The sequence below is a fragment of the Pogona vitticeps genome, chromosome 2, assembly GCF_051106095.1.
Source record: "Pogona vitticeps strain Pit_001003342236 chromosome 2, PviZW2.1, whole genome shotgun sequence".
Lineage (NCBI taxonomy): Eukaryota > Metazoa > Chordata > Lepidosauria > Squamata > Agamidae > Pogona > Pogona vitticeps.
The window spans coordinates 129581154-129600628 of NC_135784.1; the positions used below are offsets into that span (position 1 = coordinate 129581154).

General features: G+C 40.2%; 1 protein-coding gene across 11 annotated transcripts in view; it reads left to right on the top strand.

Annotated features, from left to right (window-relative positions):
• QTGAL (queuosine-tRNA galactosyltransferase) overlaps nucleotides 1-19475 on the top strand; it is a 268261-nt gene that overhangs the window by 137113 nt on the left and 111673 nt on the right. The window lies entirely within an intron of this gene.

Here is a 19475-nt window from a genome sequence, read left to right on the forward strand (position 1 = left end):
AGATTTTGTGCCTGTGCAAAGCAATGGTCAACAAAATATGACCAAATTAGCAGCTTTAAGGCAAGTATGTATAAGACTGCACTGTTAACTATGTGCATTTCACAATTTGAATCCTTCTGAATGTATATATAGAAAGAGAGGAATTAGAACAAAGAAAGAATCACAAATTCTGTTTGAGGTTTAGAACATTGAAAGAACTGCATTTCAATGCATCAGGCATGTATAGTCAAACTCAGTATCTATTGTAGTTAGTGCATTATTAAAACAAGTACAAATTGGATGTTAAATGAGCAAATATAGCTGTCCTTGCTCTGAGAATCCAATGCTAAATCCGTATAAGGCTTCCTCATGAGACGAAAGAGAGTGCAACAGTTCTGGTCCTTTAGATCCTTCCTTGTTTTAGAATGTCAAATTTTTAGTTGAGTTTGAAATCAGCAAAGAGGATCTGCTTGCTCTCTGGGGTTGGCCCTGTACACTTGCCCATTCAGTAAGGATTTGTTTGTGGACATAAGTTCTCTTGGTGTCTTTGAGACAAAAGATGCAAAACCTTCATGGCCTCTCTCTGAGCAATGGCTGTTAAGTTATTTACATATCTGCTGACAGACATGTTTATATGAAACAAAACTGGATATTTTAAACAGAAGGCTATTCCTCCCCAGGCAGTGATTTCAAAGAAGTTGGCATTTTTTAAATTAAACTTCATAGACACCTTTATATGTTGATATTAGAAAACTTGACAGGCCTTGGCAAGTAATACTTAATTTTGAATTTAGTACTACTGGACATAAAAACAACAACTGGGAAAATAAAGTGGTAGCATTTCTGGGGTTTTTTTAAGGGTGGGAAAAAGTAGTAATATAGAATATATCTAGAATTATTTTGAAGTATATATATCTTGAATTGTGTGAAGAAAATAACATCTGAGAACTCCTTTGTAGAGTCCATGACAGCTTGAGGAGTTGTCACTTGATCTTGCAGATGAGAATTGAAAATATTGAGGTTTTTCCCCATTGGGCAAAGTGTTTTATAATCCCCCCACCAAGAAAAAATCATGGAAGTATATTTTGTACCAAAACTTTTATTTAATGTGCCCCCCTCAAATCTTTTCTGCAGTCAAAAGATCTTGAAAAGTATACAAAAAAGAGTTGAGTCCTATTCTCAGTTTTACCTCCCCTGGCTATTAAAGCAAATGCCTCCTTCTATAGCGTGAGGCTACTGAAAAGTTGTGAAGGGAAAAACCCCACAGTCCACTATATACCTCGGCTTGCTTTGTTCAAGAGCAGTGGTCCCCAACCTTATCTGAACCGCAGACCGGTTGAGGGGGGGCAGGGTCCGTTGGGGGGGCAGTACACTCCCCGTGCTTGTGGACAGGTGGGGTATGCTCACGGGGGACAGTCCGTGCTTGCGTGGATGGGTGGGCCGTGCTTGTGGCGGGCAGCCGTGCGTGCGGGTGGGCAGGCTGTGCATGCATAGGGGAGTGGGGTTGGGCGGGAGATCTGTCTTTCCAGCCTAGTCCTGCCAAGGCCATGGACCAGCACGGGGCTGCAGACTGGGGGTTGGGGAGCCCTGTTCTAGAGGACTGGTTAATGTTACAAGAGACAACGCAAGACTCTGTTTGTAGACCTTTATAATAACCAGTATATATTGTACTACCTACATAGCAGCCAATTGAATTGGCTGTACACTGCTCCCTTGAATTGTATAGATCTGAACAGCATGATTTTGATTATACACATTTTCTTCCTCCAGTAGGTAGGTAGGTTGGTTGGTTGGCTGGCAGACAGACAGACAGAAAGTCAATAAATAGTGTGCTGCTATTTACCTCCAGAAAGCGGCCTGAGAAAGATGGGTCTTGGGTGGAGATGGAAGGCCTGGGGAAAAATACAGAAAAACTGGGGAACTTTTTTTCCTGTTTCCCCCCCCAAACCGTCTTATATGGCTTCATAATTTTGGGAAATTTTACATTCTAGTCTTGGGCTTGCCTAGGGCCCTTTTACTGATAGTGCACTGCCCCCCCCCAGTGTGATAGTGGTGGCTCGGCTGGCCACCTCTCTTGTCATGGCTGCTCCATGTGGCATCAGGGAAGGGTGCTGGGGCACACCTGGAGGCTGACTCAGGTCGGAGGAGAGGTGTGTGTGTGTGTGAATTAGTTGTTTAGGCTTTATAGTTAGGGTTTTGGGGAATAACAGTTACTATATATAGCTTTTGAACTACACATTGGCCCAGCGCCCTTAGACCCAGTGTTGTTGAAGGGAGAAGTGTACTTTATTTCTGCTATGGAAGTGAAATGACCAAAGTGCAGAAGTTTTTTCAGACCGTATGCATTAAATTATTCTGGACTTTCAGACTCTTGTATGAACATGTGATGAAATGTATTCATAGCTAGGTCATTCTGAATGTTTTCAGTTTGAGTTATTTTCCGTTTTCCCCTTCTTTCCTCTTCTTTCTTTTATGCAAGTCTTCCCACCACTACCACCATTGTTTTTCCCCAATTTTGCAAAGAGAGCTCCTTCCCCCACCAAGCAGCCATACCATTCATTTCATTTAAAATTTAGATTTCAGTCATGAAAGGACATATTAGTTTCTTAAAATGTACAATGGTGGGAAATTAAATGCCATGTGACTTTGAGAATAGGGTTGGGCATAATCCACAGGGACATATAAGACATGTATGTCAATGGCTAAAATTTTCAAAGTCCACAGATGTTTCCATCACTGTCCAGCCATATTTCTTCATTTTGCTGTGCCAGAACTGCTGTAATTCATAATCTTGATTCTGATTGGTCAGAGGTGTGTGAATGCAGGCTTCCCATGGTCTGTAGTATCTGATAAAGGTAAAGGTCCCCCTTGACAGATGGTGGTTGTAGGTTTTTCAGGCTCTCTGGCCATGTTCTTGAGGTCAAACCTCAAGAACACGGCCAGACAGCCCAAAAAAAGTACAACAACCATCGGATCCTGGCTGTGAAAGCCTTCGAGAATACATTACCCTTGACAATTAAATCCAGTCGTGTCTGACTCTAAGGGCTGGTGCTCATCCCCATTTGTAAGCTGAAGAGCCAGCGTTTGTCTGTGGACACTTTCCGTGGTCACGTGGCCGGCATGGCTAGACATGGAATGCTGTAGCATCTGATACTGTGGCCCAAAAGTAACGTTGTTCCTTCATACCTCTGACAAAACAGGAAGGTCTGTTTCTGCATGGCTATCCATCTGTGGGAATGCTGTGGTGGTGGTTGGTTGCTGCTCTTCTTCCTGGTTGCGGCAAAGCAGAAATGGAATCTTGCTGTGAGCATGATTGGAAAAGGAGCTCACTTTTCAGGGGAGGTGATGAAGGGGGCAGGGGGCAAGGAGACATCTTGAAATAACCTGTGATTTTATTTATTTATTTATTTATTTATTTATTTATTTATTTATTTATTTATTTATTTATTTATTTATTTATTTATTTATTTATTTATTTATTTATTTATTTATTTATTTATTTATTTATTTATTTATTTACAATATTTTTTAGCCGCTAAATTTCTCTTTTCCTCAATGGCTGGCATCAACTCCTCTGAATAGGCTTCAAACCAGTCTGTCATCTTTCTGGTCTTCTTGCCAAATGTGGACAAGGCTGTGTCATAAACAGCATTCTTGAAATGTTCCCATCATTCAGTTGTATTTGCATCAGCTGGGCCTGGAAGAGTTTCCTCAAGCGCTCGGGCAGATTCCTCCACTTTTCTTTGATTGCAAGTCTTGCTGATGTCAATACATGATCTTCCTTCCTTTTTCGTGTGATACAATCTCTTTATTCTCAATTTTCCTCTGCTACACACCAGGGAGTGATCAGTATCGCAATCAGCACCCTGATAACTGCATGTGATCATAATACTAGGAAGACTAGAGCATGTAGTGAGGATCAAATCGAGCTGATGCCAATGCTTGGATCCAAGAAACTCTGTTGAAGCTTCATATTAAAGAACGTGTTGCTGACACGAAGACCATAATAACAGTAAAACTCCGGCAAGAGTTGGCTATTTTCGTTCATCTTCCCTATGCCAAAACAGTCTAAACAAGTGGACCAAGAATTGTGATCAGCACCAGCTCTAGTCTTAAAGTCTCTGAAAATAAACAGTGACTCTCTCTCTCTGGGATTTTTTTGATAGCAGCTCCCAGATCGTCATAGAATTTGTCTTTGACTTCTGATGTGGATGACAGTGTTGGTGCATATGCACTAATGAGGGTGATGAGTGGAGCTGCAAATGAGTCCTGCTGATGAGTGGAGCTGCAGGGACAGGATTCTTTCAGTCCCCGCAGTAGGTGGAACAATGGATCTCAGCAGAGTATTTCTAACTACAAAGTCAACACCATATTCCCTGGTCTCATTCAATGGTTTTCCCTGTCAGAAGAATGAGAAATGGTTTTCTTTGACAGATCCTGAGTCTGGCAATCTCATCTCTGGACTCCTTTGGGTCCAGGTTCTGTTCAGAACTGTCCTGGTGGAAGCATTTAAGACCTTTAGAACAGGGGGCGGGGGCGGGAAGACAGATGCTATTGCAAAGGGGCATCCCTGGATTTGGCCCCCCGAATGGGAAGGGGGGGTCCCCATTCCTGCCTGAGAGGCTCAAATGTGGTAGGATCAAGGTGGCTTCTTGAGGTGGGAAAACGGAGTCCCTGTTTCGGGGAGATGTCGGCCTTCGCCTCCTGCTTGAAAGGGATGTGTCCTCCACTTCCTGGGCTCAGGCTCTCAGGCAGCCTCTGTGCCCCCCACTCCTCCTCCTGCTCCTCCCGCTAGACTTTCTTTGCATGCTCTTCCTGCTGTCTTTTCCTCAGGTGCCTTTGCTAGCACCCTGCCCACCTATCAGATGTCGAAGGTCATGCTCTTTATCACAGGTCATACTCTTTATCATGAGTAAGGTCCCGATGCCTTCTCTGCATCACCTTCTAGACATGGGGGGCAAAGTTAGGTGAGGACAAACTCTTTTTTTTCTCTCCACCCCCTCCTGTCCTTTGACCATTTCCTCTCCTCTGGCTCTCTTTTTGTTGTTGTTAATTCTTTGTCTTTCCTCCTCCCTCTTCCTCCCCTGTATTTATTATGGTCTTAATGACAAGGGAGCTTTTTGCTGTTGGATTGCAAAAGGGAGCTGGAAAAAATGGAGCCTCAAGGGGGCACCCAGCAGTCTCCAGAAGTGCTTCTCTGTCTGGGTTCCTCTAGCCGGTTGTTTCTCTGGTGGTGTCCTTCCTCTCACTCCAGGTGGGTGGGTGGGGGCTGCAGACACTGTACCCCCATGGCCACGCTGGCTGGTATGATGGCCATTGTAGTCCAAGAGAATCTGGAGTGGGCAGGATTGGGATATGCCTGTGAGGTTCCAGGGGTCCCATGTGCAGGCGCACTCAAGTCTCTAAGCTTCCCTTTCTGTTAACTTGAATGACGAGGCACAGAGTCCCCCACATGTGCAAAGTTGTTTCTGCCCATTGGAAGCAACAAGGGAGAAGGGTGGGTACCTTGCACCTTCTATACTGGTTAGGATAGAGCCCTTCAGAGTCTTTCTCTCCCAAAGCGCCTGTTTCTCATACATACATGCTAACTTTGATATCTGGCTCCAAAAGGTCTAGGAAGAAATTATTTAACAAGGACTACAGCACAGATCCTGAAGCTGAGGCCCCAATACTTTGGCCATCTCATGAGAAAAGAAGGCTCCCTGGAAAAGAACCTGATGTTGGGAAAGTGTGACGGCAAGAGGAGAAGGGGACGACAGAGGATGGGATGGTTGGACAGTGTCATTGAAGCTACCAACATGAATTTGACCCAACTCTGGGAGCAGTGGAAGACAGGAGGGCCTGGCGTGCTCTGGTCCATGGTGTCACGAAGAGTCAGACATGATTTAATGACTAAATAACAACAGCAGCAGCACATATAGGGTGACCCATAACCCCCCCCCCCGAATTACTTTGTGACCGCCTTGGGGGCTCATGACCCTTAAGTGGGGAAACACTGGTTTGAAATATCAAGATGTAAACTGATTTTTACCAACCTTCTACTGAGAAACACCTAGAGAGTGTCATTTGACTGGTATTTAGCCTATAGTCTGTGGATGTTGCCTATCAGATGCACAGATGAATTCCTGTCCAGTGCTTTATCTCCAAGGCCACTTCTCTCTCTCTCTCTTCCTCCCCCCCCTTTCTATTTCAGGATATTAGGAGTTGAGAAAAATATTTAGCAGTTTTAATCTGATGAATGATTGTTAAATATTTCCGGGCCTTTTGTGGGGAGTGCTAAGGGCAAAAAGGGCCGAAAGCTGGAACAAACATAGCTAGTTTACTTTAATTGAAAGCCTGATGTTTATTTTCCTTTTCTTCTCTGTAGAAAATGCTATCTATTAGCTGTTAGAGAGAGGAGGATTTCTTCTTTTGGCAGACCAAGTAAACAAAACAAAAATTTGCAGCCTTACTTACTTCTGAGCAAATAATAGTGAATGAAGCTGGAAAGCTAATCCTGTGAGAGTAAACCCACTGAAGGTTGTTAAAGAGGTTGACACAGGGGAATGTTGATGGGCTTTTTACTCCTCTCAGTCCTAGCTTTTCTTAGCCGGTTGCAAACTAATGGACACTTTATATTTATTTCCTGTTCATTCACAGCCATGAAAAAAGACTTGTAAAGCTTCACCTCTTGCCCTGTTGCAGAACAAGCCCGTTGTAACAGATCAGAGTGTTCTTGGCATAAATTGTGTCCTCTCCCCACTGACAAAAAATCCCTTTGTTGAGATGTTTGGTTTCTTCCCATAGGGTTTTCTCCTCCCATGGTATTCAGTATGTATTTTGATAGAGCTAATTTAATATATAAACTAAAGAAGCTACAAGTGGCTGTCAAGTATGGATGTTTCATACACTGTAGTTTATATATAAACAGTTGTGTATTTTCTATTGCACTTTTTATTTTATGTTACATAGAAGGCCATTTTTAAAATTTAAAAGACCTGCTTTTTACTTAAGTCATTTACTGCTGAGATTTAATTTTAAAGTATTAAGGAGGAGAAGCAACACTCCTTCCTAATAATACCTTGTCATGTGTTATGTGCTCAAAAGGAAAACTTTTAAGCAAGAAACTGCTGACACTCTGATTCTTGTGGTTAAAAATTAACTTGCCTCAAAAAGCGTTTTGGGATTATAATACAACACACACCCTGTGTTCAATAATGATATGTTTATGAAAATAAATGCAGCTGTTTAAAAGAAAGCCAATCTCCTCTGTATCTTAAACAGAAAAAATGGTATTTATTTTCTTCATTGGTATATCATATTGACTTATTTGCTACAAATCTCAGCCTGAAAGTTTACTTTTTCTGATAAGCATAGCCAAGTATGCTCTCATAACAATTACAGCTGCATTTAGGAGCCTTCATGTTAAAGATGAAATGGAATGTTTTAGTCAATAAATCAGCAAGTGTTTTTGCTAACCAATCCCTCTTCCCATTTTTACCTTATTTTGAGTAAGATATGCGGTAATATCAAGCCAGGAATATATCCAAAGCTTACAGCAATTCAACATTTACATTTGTATAGCACTTTCAGGTGTTCAAAATGTTTAGCTTGTGATCCCACAGGAACTACATACGGTCAGTTGGCGTTATTATCCATTTGTATTGCGGAGGCTGGTAGAGATAAGTGTGCCTAAAGCTAGAGTAGAGATTCATAGACTTCCTGATGCGGATTCGGTCGTGGGCAAGGTACTCCGGGCGTTGCAGGGAACAGAGAACCCCCTTGTTACAGCAGCTCCATTGGCTGCTGATCCATTTCTGGGTACAATTCAAAGTGCTGGTTGTAATCCTATGAAACCCTAAGTGGCTTGAGCCCAAGCTATCTCAAGGACCACATCTCTCTTTATTAGCCTGATCATCAGTAGAGACCTTCCTCTCAGTCCCACCATCTTCACAGGTACATTTGTTGGGTACACAGGAGAGGGCCTTCTCTGTTGCTCTCCCAGATATTGGAACTCCCTCCCACAGGAGGCCAGACTGGCCCCATCTTCGCTGTCTTTCTGCAAGCAGGTAAAGACTTTTCTCTTCAGACAAGCTTTCTTTCAATGACTGAATGCCCATCTGATTTTTAAATGGGTTATTGTACCTTACTGCTTTGAATGTGTTTTTGATGTTGCTTTTGTTCAGTCTTTTTAGTGTGGTATTTGATCGATTTTAGTCTTTGTATACTTACTGCTATTAGCTTTAAATGTTTTTTAATTGATGAAAGCTGTTTTGGATCAGGAGAAAGAGGTGATAAAAATATTAATCAATCATTTGACATTCTGTAATTGACTTGATACTAGTCTCTAGCTATGGTATTTAAATTAATTTCAATGCAGTTTGCCTAGTAATAAATAGAAACATCATGTCCAAAAATTATATTAAGTAAAGAATTACATAATATTCCAGAAGCTGACATGCCAAGTAACGCAGGCATGGCCAGTTCTGGAAGTAGCCCTAATGTTAAATAACCTAATGCATTAATTGTGGGAGAGGTAGAATGAGAACATTGAGCATATTGATCAGCAGCAGACAGAGGTGTCATTTAGATACTGTACAAAACCATGATTTGATGAATTGATAAGCCATGGACTCCAAGGCATAATTTATAACCTTGGTTTAAAAGGGGGGCTGCAAACCTTGAATTATGCTAAATTTGATGTGATCACTGTATTAACAGTCTACATTAAATTTGCTGTTGTGCCCTCCAAGACCACTGCATTTAGATATTGTACAAGAAATAGTGAACAGAAGAAACATGGAAGGAAACAAAGATGTTTTAAACTCTGATTTTATATATGAGAAGCATGTTTGTTTTTCTGATGTCTGTTCGAAACTGGATTGCCTTCTGTGATGGACTACAAGTTGCATTCTGTTGCCATAGACAAACAGAGCATTTCTTGAATCGGTTAACAATGCTTGCATTTCTCTTAGACTCCTGAAATGTTTTAATAGTTTGTGGTCAGAAGCTAGTTTCTATCCTATATTTTGTGCAAGCCCTGTTTATACGATTTATTCCAAAACGTTTGTCTGTGTATGCTTTGGAGGTTATATAATAGAAATATTAATGTGTGGTTTTCAGTGTTTATGGTCTAGCACAGTGTCAAAACCAGCAGTAGCTTAAAGAGAAACATATGTCTGCATGTTCAAAATAGGGCCGCGAAAATAAAGTGACTGAAAACAAATGGTTAAGATGTATGGAGTCGCAAATATTGAATAAGGATGTGGAAAAACCCTTAAAACTTCATTTCATTGTCTTTCTTCCAAATCCCACCTATATTCATCCTTTCTTTTGTTTATATCAGATAGTGAGGCTTTCTGTCCTGTAGGGAAGTTTGGATGTATTTTCCATATGCTTCCCACCCCCTATGTACAGTATGTATTTTTTGTATGCATTTCCCATAAGGTGTGCATTTTTAGTGGGCTAAACAAAATTCTGTTCCATCTCTAATAGTGAACAGAGCAGTCTTGTAGATAGTGTATAGTGAACAGGGAAGTCTGGTAGATTTCACTCATTTCATAATAAAAATGGGGCACAGTAACAATATTACAGTGGGGTCTTGACTTAAGAACGGCTCGAGTTAAGAACATTTTGAGTTAAGAACCACTCTCATAGGAAAATATTGACTTGACTTACATACTTAGAGTTGAGTTAAGAACTGAAAAAAACCACGTGGGAGGCAGGGAAAGTGCAAAATGTGAACTTTCAGTTAACTGTTGGCCAGTGAAAAGGGTGCCTGTCTGCTTCCTCACTCCTCCCAGCGTTTAGAGAGTGGATTGGGAGACAGTCTTCGCACTGCCTGGTACTGCCTGGACTGTATTTTCCCTGCCTTCTCTGAACCTTTCTTGACCTAAGAAAAAAAGAAACAAAATATCCCCCTCTAGTGGTGGAAGGCGGAATAGCAGCTTCCCATTAGTTTCTATGGACGGAAAAGAGCAGATACGGATCAAATGGTTCTCAATGCATTCCTATGGGAAATGCAGATTTGACCTGAGAACTTTTTGACTTGAGAACCGCCTTCCAATACGGATTAAGTTCTCAAGTCAAGACCCCACTGTAATGCCTTTTGTTGTACCATTGCCAGTTAAAATAATGAACTACTTAGTGGTTCTTATGGCAAAAGATCTAAGAAGTTAAAATCACTCAACTGTTTCATACATACCCTGTTTCCCTGAAAATAAGACCTAACCTGAAAATAAGCCCTAGTATGATTTTTCAGGATGCTTGTAATATAAGCCCTACCCCAAACATAAGCCCTAGTTAAGTGAAAGCCCGCCCTCTACCATTGTGCAGCAACCAGAAGAAGATGTGACTGTATTTGAATAAACGTAGATTGTACATGAAAAAAAATAAAGCATCCCCTGAAAATAAGCCCTAGTGTGTTTTTTGGACCAAAAATTAATGTAAGACCCTGTATTTTTTGGGGGGGGGGGTAAACAGGGTAGTAACACACCATTGTTTGACATCGTTTTTGATCATCAGTACAGATGGTTGGGCTTTTTTGTACTGTATTCTCCTATCTCCTTTCCTTGCATGTTATAATACCTCATTATTTAAGGCCTCTTGACAAAATCTGCGTTTTGGAGGGTGGGCATCTTAGAGAATCCCAGTTCATTATCCGAAATACTCGAATTTATTATGTATCTAGTGATTCCCTCTGTCAGCATGACACTACTTTGAAAACAGAATTCTTTTTTTCCAAAGTTCAGAATAATTAGAACTTTCTCATATCTTGTGCTGGAATTTAAATAAGTGAGATTGAACAAGTTTAGCATTTTTATGAGAAAAATTGTGGTAAAGTCTTAGCATTCTGCTGTTTGTTTTGGAGAGCATATCTTTTTTAATAACTGAAGTAAGACTGGCCTGGGAGCAGATTGACTTAGCACTGTTAAGAGTTGTTTAAGAAATGTTACCATTTTTATATGAGGAAGTATATTGGGGGGGGGGAGAACTGCTGAGTCATATATATTAATCTGAGCTGCAGACATAGAACATGTGAAAAACTTAGAAAAAGGGGTAATTTATTTATTTTATTTAGAATTCTACCCCGCCCATCTAGACCAAAAGTCTACTCTGGACGGCATTACAATTTTTAAAAACAGTAAACCCAATAAACATATACCATAAATCCAAGATAGCAAAAATGACAAAATTTAAGATACGGCAGGGGGGAAAGCCTGCCTAAATAGCCAGGTCTTAACTTTACTCCTGAAAACATCCAAAGAGAGAGCCAGGCAGATCTCCATGGGCAAATTGTTCCAGAGGCAAGGGGCCACTGCCGAGAAGGCAAAATGTAAGCTCCATAAAGTTAACATGCATGGTTAACTAAATTGCATTTTTCTTTAAAAAATGTTACTTTCTGCAATAAAACTAATACTTCACTACTAATAGAGGACTAGAGTAAAGGAGAGTCAGTGCAGTATAGTTGATAGAGAGATGGACTAGAACTCAAAAGCCCTGGGTTCAAATCCCTGCTCAGCCATGTAAACTCACTGAGTGTGTGAAAATGGTAAAATCACTCCATAAACACTTCACTTTCATTGAAAGCCTTATTAGGATCACTATAAGTTGGTTATGACTTGATAGAATGTAACACCAACAGGGTAAAGGAGAGATGGGTTCCTCAAAAAAAGCAAAAATATTTATTATGATAGACCTTGTGTATCTTTTGAAAGAGGGAGAAAGTTGGGGAATTAACAGGTCTTGATTAGAGATGGGCATGAAATGCCTTTTCTTTTCTTTTGTTTCTTCTTAAAAAAACACCCAATGAAACATCTATCAGTATGGAAACCATCATTAAAAGCATTCCGAAAACATTTGGCAAAACATTTAAACATCTTTGAATTCAATAAATACAACATTCCTGAAACCCCCACTTATTGCTTAGGAGCCTGCCTGAAAGGAAGGCCTTTGCCCGCCAATGGAAGAACAAGAGGGAAGAGACCAACCTGGTTTCTCGGGCGGCACATTCTGAAGCCTGCGAGCAGCCTCTCCAAAGCTTCTCTCGTATCCTCACAAAATAAGATTGGGAAGGTGGTGGAATGGAGAAGGGCCTCTCCAGAAGATCTTAAAAGCTAGAAAGTTTCATCTGAAAGTGATGGTCCTTCAGATGGCCTGGGCCTAAGCCATATAGGCCTTTATATGTCATAACCAATACTTTGGATTGGGCCCGGTAGCCGACTGACAGCCAGTGAAGCTGTGGTAAATAAAGGCGTCATAGGCTCCTTGCAACCAGCACCAGTCAGGATTTTTTGTACCCCATGCAAGTCTAAATCACAAATTAGTATTGGAGCTTTATTTACAAATTCTGGAGTCTTTGGGAGACAGACAAACAAGCTCTGCTGTACAGTTCTTTAACCACACAAGAGATGGGCATGAACTGCCGGTTTGTGCCAGTTCATTTAAGTGACCGAACAGGTGTTCTGCGCTTCAAAGCTCCAACTCTTCTGGTGGACACCCACTTGGAGGCAGTGGCCTGGCTTCCCTGCTCCACCTCCTCCAGATGCTGCCTCAGAGTGGGTGCCTGCCAAAGGAGGCAGGGCTTTGACATGCTGAACACCTCTTCAAATGATAAATGAACCCGTGTAAACTGCCAAACCAGCGATTTGTGCCCATCTCTAAACCACACATCTACCAGCTGTGAAGACAGTTTTGTAAGGGTTCTTATAAATGCCCAGCTTGTCAGAAGCCTCCTTTCCAAAGAAGCTCTTTGTCCCACACCAAGAGGACCAAGCTGTTTAGAGCAGAATGAAGGACATTATAGCTGCGTTCAAGAATTTACCTGAATGCATGTAGGGTTAAATAGGTGGGAAAAACATGAGTACTGTACTCTCAAAGATTGTTGCATACCCAGTTGTGTCATAGCTGTAGAAAGGTCTGCAGAGGAATTTTAAACCATATTGGAAAACCTTGGAAAAATAGGGCTGCCATCTGTAACCATTTGCAGCTGAACGTGTTCACAAAGCCCTCCACATATATTCAGTGTACAAATGTTTGAGCATGGGACACACCACCTTTTTAAGCCCTGTATGTGAACAGGAGAATGGCTGTTTAGGACTTATGTAGAAACTCAGCAGAACAACGAAAACAAGAGTTTAGTAAACAAAACATTCCAGGTCTGATCACTAATTAATATGATCTTCCACAGGAAAGGATTGCAACAAAAGCCACACTACTGCCCACAGACATCTCTTAGGGTTGTGTTTTTTTGTTTGTTTTGTTTTTTATTTTTGAATGGGATGGGGGAGTGTAATATTAGCATTGCAAGAAAAAATTCTGAGTGAGCATATTGTGTCCTTTAGTCTTTTGTTAGCAATGCACACTATATGATACATGTTTTTCGTTTTTCTTTTTAGTTTTTGTTTTGCACAGTCATCTACTGTAGATATAAATTTAATATATGGCTTAGAAATACCTTAAATTTTTTTCAATAATGAACCATTCTTTAAAGACTAATTGTCATAGTATGCTAGTCTTTTAATAATACTTCATCAGAACTATTGAGAGCAGAAATAGCATATTTCTTTTCTTTTTTGGGGAAACTTTTTGTATATATCTGGATCAAATCTGCACTGTCTCGTATTTTTAGTTAAATAAGAACCTATGGCATGGAAATAGAATTCTTGAGGTGTGTGGTGTTGAATTATGTCCTCTTGTGTCAATTTAAAAGCCCCATCAGCTGAATGTTGATCATTTCACTCTCATGGAGCTGAAAATACCATGCAAGCAAGGTTAGCTTTTTTAAAGAGTTCAGTTTTTCAAGCATTTTTGAACATCTCACGTAATCATACAAAGGGAGAGGCCTGAACAAGTTATACTAAGCAAACATTATATGAGGAGGATGTTCCAAAGAAGAAAATGAGTTCAGTACAATGTTATTTTCTGTTCTTGGAAAAGCTAGAAATCATACCATTCAAAATTGTTGGATAGCTGTAGAAGAAACCTTGTGGTTTGAAATAATCAAGGCCCTTGCAGAGTTTCTAGGAAGCTGATGGCAATTGTGCAGTTTGGGGAAAGGACAAAACCAGTGCTTTGTTCTTTAGGAATAGTAGCATTTTCCTCACCGGGAAATACTGGTTCCTCTTGGCTGGATTTTGCTTCAGAATAATATAGTTGGGGTGGCACTTATCCAGAGCTGAGTGATGTTATTTGGACTTTTGAGCTGAAGAACAGATATTTTAAGCTCCCTTTTATTTTTTGGTAGAATTCCACATCTCTCAGAACAAAGGCCAGAAGTATGAATGTTATATAGAACTAAGTAGAGTTACATTGCTATCTCTTTTATGGTAACAGTTACAAAGATATATTCACAGTTCTGAATGGAGAAAAGCAAGAAAAGAAGAAAGTTAGGGTGAGATCTGCGGGCAGAAAATGTCAGATTGAAAAGTATTAGTCACATACCCCCCTCCCACAGAGTTGCAATTCCTTCATTAAATGGCTTTTTCATGCTTGACATATGTACATATAAGACAAAAATGCCCTGTCTGGTGCTTAGGATATGTTCCTAGAACTGGAGCACTAACAGAAACATGAGTAAACTGGGTCATTAGAGCATTTTACTGTACAGTGGAGCCTCGCATTACGAGTGCTCCGTTTTACGACGAAATTGCTTTACGTTGAAGGTTTTGCTATCGCAAAAGCGATTGCAAAATGATGTTTCCTATGGGGGAATTTCGCTTTGCGATGATCAGTTCCCTGCTTTGGACACCGATTCTCGCAAAGCAATGATTTTCGGCCAGCTGATTGGCGGTTTCAAAATGGCTCCCGGGTAAAAAACATGGCTCCCCGCTCTTTTCTGGGACAGATTCCTCGCTACACAGGCAGCGAAAATGGCCTCCCTATGGAGGATCTTCACTGGATGGTGAGTTTCAAGCCCCTAGGAATGCATTAATCGGGTTTTAATGTGTTTCTATGGGCTTTTAAATTTCGCATTACGACGTTTTCGTTCTACAGCGATTTCACTGGAACGAATTGACGTCGTAATGCGAGGCACCACTGTACTTTATTGGATGGTTGAAAATACACATGACAATTATGAGCCAATGACACTAGAGAAGTCGGAAGAAGAGGAAGAAGAGAATGAGTGGGGAAAGGGTGGAAGGAGAAATACGAAAGAGAGTATGTGAGAGGGAGAAAGTGGGCAAAAAAGCTGCGGTCACCTCACACACCTGGTATCTTTGCTGCCTTAACCATGCGGGGGAGGGGGAATGGCCAACAGGTAGGAGCTGTGGAAGAGCTCTCAACTGACTGACTGCTTGCTTTTTTGCCTGCCCTTGTGCCTGTGTGTTTATGTGTGGATATTGTATATGCATTTCGATCTGGGAGAGTGCATGTGAGAGGGAGCTAACAGAGAGAGAGAGACAGAGAGAAGGGGCCAGGAGGGGGACAGTTTGGTTCAACCAAAGAACGGCTGAGTGACTGACTCTTGAACGGGATGGTAAAGGTGCATTATAACAAAACAGTGGTAAAGGGGGCAGCATTAAGGTGTGTATTACTGTGTGTATTTATACCCAAATGAATGAATGATAAAGACCTCTTGCTCTTATAATAACTGTGTAGACTAAGAGGTGTAATTTGTTTGAATTAAAGAGAAATCTGTTGTATGATATGAAAACCAGTTAAAATTATAAGATAAAATCTAATTAGAGTGCTTATTACTTGCATCATTAATAACTTATTTATTTTTATTTATTTAAAATTTTTATCTTGCTTCTCTCCTTGAAAAGGATGCAATGTAGCTAACATCAGTAGAAGACAGTATTTAAAATCTATAGACAATAAGTATACAAATATTTAAAAAGAATCAAACAAATGCCACTCTAAAATGGTAAACAAAACCAACATCACAAATACATAGAAAGCTATAAGCAAAGGCAAAGGTTCCCCTTGACATTTAGTACAGTCATGTCCGACTCTAGGGCCCGATGCTCATCCCTGTCTCTAAGCCATAGAGCCAGCGTTTGTCCGAAGACAGTTTCCATGGTCACGTGGCCAACACGACTAGACACGGAACACCGTTACCTTCCCACCGTGGTGGCACCTATTTATCTACTCACATTTTTACATGCTTTCAAACTGCTAGGTTGGCGAGGAGCTGGGACAAGCGACGGGAGCTCACTCCGTCACATGGATTTGATCTTACAACTGCTGGTCTTCTGACCCTGCAGCACAGAGGCTTCTGTGGTTTAACCCGCAGTGCCACCACAGCACACTAAAAAACAAAAGCAGTACCAGAAGACATTCAAAGCAGGAAGGCACACCAAACCATTTTAAAAACCATTTCAAACAACCAGTCACTCAGGGAAAGCCTGTCTGAAGAGAAAGGTCTTTGTGGAAGGACAGCAAAGATAAGACTTGTTGAGTGCCTGATTAATAGTAGGAGCCACATCAGTCAGAACTTTTTAAAACATGCTATTCCTTATAATTTATTTTCATTTGACAAAATTATCATTATTCTCAAAGTACCAAAAGTATTTTATTTAAAGCAAAAAGTTATAGCTGGGCATATACCATAGAAAGCAAAGAAATCCAGACCTTAGATTAGCCACTTTTCCTCCAGAATACTGGCACATTGATGCTCCTTTTTTTGTACCTTCCATCCCAAGTAAACACTGCAACATAATGCTGCTTGCCACGCTAGGTCACATCATTACTTACGTTGCTGAAGTAAAACCCAAATGCAGGTTTTAATAGTTTCGACATCTGTCTAGAATTACATTGTAGCTGGAAACTTGTTTGTCTCTGCATAATGTAAAGTTTTGCTGACGTAAAGTTGCTGGGAGTTATGCCCAGTCAACAAGGATAGTGCAGTTCAGTTTTGAAATCGTTGCACAGTTCCCATTGTGACCGATTGGCCAATGATTTCCCCAAAGATCTTTAAACTTGGGGGTGGGGGGTCACATGTGGAGAGGTAGTCTTCCAGATGGGCTGGATCCAAGTCATTTAGGAGTTTACAAATCAAAACCAGTACTTTGAAGTGTGCCTGGAAACGTACCGGGTTGCCAGTGAAGCTGTTGTAACAAGGGATTTGAGTTGTCTTTGTAAACAACTCCAGTCAGCAATCTAGCTGCAGAATCTTGGACCTCCTGGTGTTTCAAAACACTGTCCAAGGTCAGTCCCATATAGAGTGCATTTTAGTAATCCAGAGAGGATGTAACAAAGAGGGAACATGGAATGATTTGTGCCTTGGGCAGAAAGTGTACAAAAATTAGCGTTTTATAATGTTAAATTAACAAGTTAAATATTCTCAGTTTTAGATACTAATAGCAACAAGTTCCAAATCTCTAAAATTTAATTTTAACTAATTAAAATATTTAATTTTTAAACCTAACATTCCAAACTCTGGATACCGGGGTGGAATATAAATATTTTAAGTAAATAATAGTCCTATATGCACCTACCTGGAAGAAATTCCCATGTAATTCAGTTAGACCTCAGTGTAATTTGTTATTATGTACCATCAAGTTACCTGTGATTTATGGTGAGCCTATGAATGAGTGACCTCCAAAACGTACATATCTGCTCACTTTCTTGGAAACTCAAGGTTGTAGATTTCTTTATGTACAGTAGTTAATCCACCTCATATCTGGTCTTCCTCTTTTCCTGCTGTCTTCAGCTCTTCCTAGCATTATTGTCTGTTCGAGAGATTCATCCTTTCCCATGATGTGCTCAAAGCATAGCAGCCTTAGTTCCATTCTTTTCCTTTCCTTTTTCCTTTTCCTTTTTCCTTCCCTTCCCTTTCCTCTTTCCTTGGCTTCTAGAGAGTTTAGGCTTGATTTGATGTAACACCTACTTGATTATCTTTCTGACAATCCAGGGTATCCACAAAGCTCTTTTCCAGAACCATATTTCTAATGAATTGATATTTTCCTGTCAGCTTTCTTTACTGCTCAGCTTTCACATCTGTACATAGTAATTGGAAATACAATATGGAGGCCTTAGTCTCCAAGTGATACACTTGATGATCTTCTCTAGTTCCTTCATAGCTAGTTGTCTTCTGATTTTTTGGCTGCAGGCTCCATCTGGAGTCTGGGTAGACATGGATATACTGTAAATAAATATTTAGTCTCAACATGTCTGGATACTATATTTTTACATAGATATGAAAATTGAAATTTAGGCTTACGATTTTACCATCTTACTGGAATTCATGAGCTGATTCATTATGGAATAGATATCAAGGAAGAAAGAAAGTAAGAAAGAAACTAAATTGTATCAAGTTCACTAGCCAGTAATAGCCTACATGATATAGGGAAGGTATAGTGAATTTTGGGCACGTTCAGAGATCACGCTGTTATTGGCAAGATGAAATAGTATAAATGTATGAACAGTTTTGACTGGAAAATTATTCTTGTACAAAAGACATCCAACTAAGGTTATTGTTTCCCCTGCCACTCAAAAATATCAGCTTAGATTCCACACATTTTGTGACTTTTAGTGCTTATTTGTGTAAGGTCTAGATGAACTCATGTGAGATAACTAATTCAGAGTGTAGTCTGACATATTTTAATAATTCGTAAAGTGGGAACCATAGACACAGTTACAGAAATTTTTGGAGGTATTTCCTAGAGACTTGCCAGAACTGATACCATGGCATAAAATATGTACATGATTGTTGTTCCCATAAATTACACTTAATATTATGGGATTAAGGGATTAATTTTAAACTTGAGTACTCTCTAGAACTCAGAGCAATTGAAATAGCTTGAGTCTTTTTTTTTTTGCTTAGTTTGATAGTTTTAGAGAAGACTATGCTTTTATATTACACAACTCTTGTTTATTCCCTTGAAGATTTTATTAGCTGAGGAATCTGATGGATATCTCAGAGATTTAGATGGCTGGCTGTGGAGCCAAAGGTTGGGAGTTCGATTCCCCACTGGGCCTTCTTAACAGGGGCTGGACTCGATGATCCATAGGGTCCCGTCCAGCTCTGCAGTTCAAAGATTATTATTATAAGAATTTACTGGTGCCTGTAGATTTTCTGAACACAGTGCATAGGTCTGTATTAATACATCTTCAGTAAAATGAAAGTTACTGTGTATTATATAGCTATGTAGTCTCTAAAGCATCTTAATGGTTTACATGTGATGCAAAAATGTGTACTAGTACAAAGAATATGATTTATTTTGGGGGAAATGAGAAACAGGCAAATATCTAATTGTGTGTAGACAACCAATCAAAAATTACTGGTTTTCACTCATTTTTAGTTAGCTGAGATTTAAAGGCAAAGGGCTAGAGTGTATGAGATAGTGAAAGAAGCAATGAAAAGGCAGACATAAGGCAGCACAATCTAGAAAGCGCAGAAGTGAATAGATATTTTCCAGCATTTTTTATAATATTGAGCAATGCTGAGAGATACCGAGTCACAGTAGGCAGAGCTAGAGAATGGAGTTGAAAGAGCGTATCCTACCTAAATTAAAGACAATACCCCTTCCTGAGTTGTAGAAGAAGGGGTAAAGGGAAGAGAAGAGAAGGAA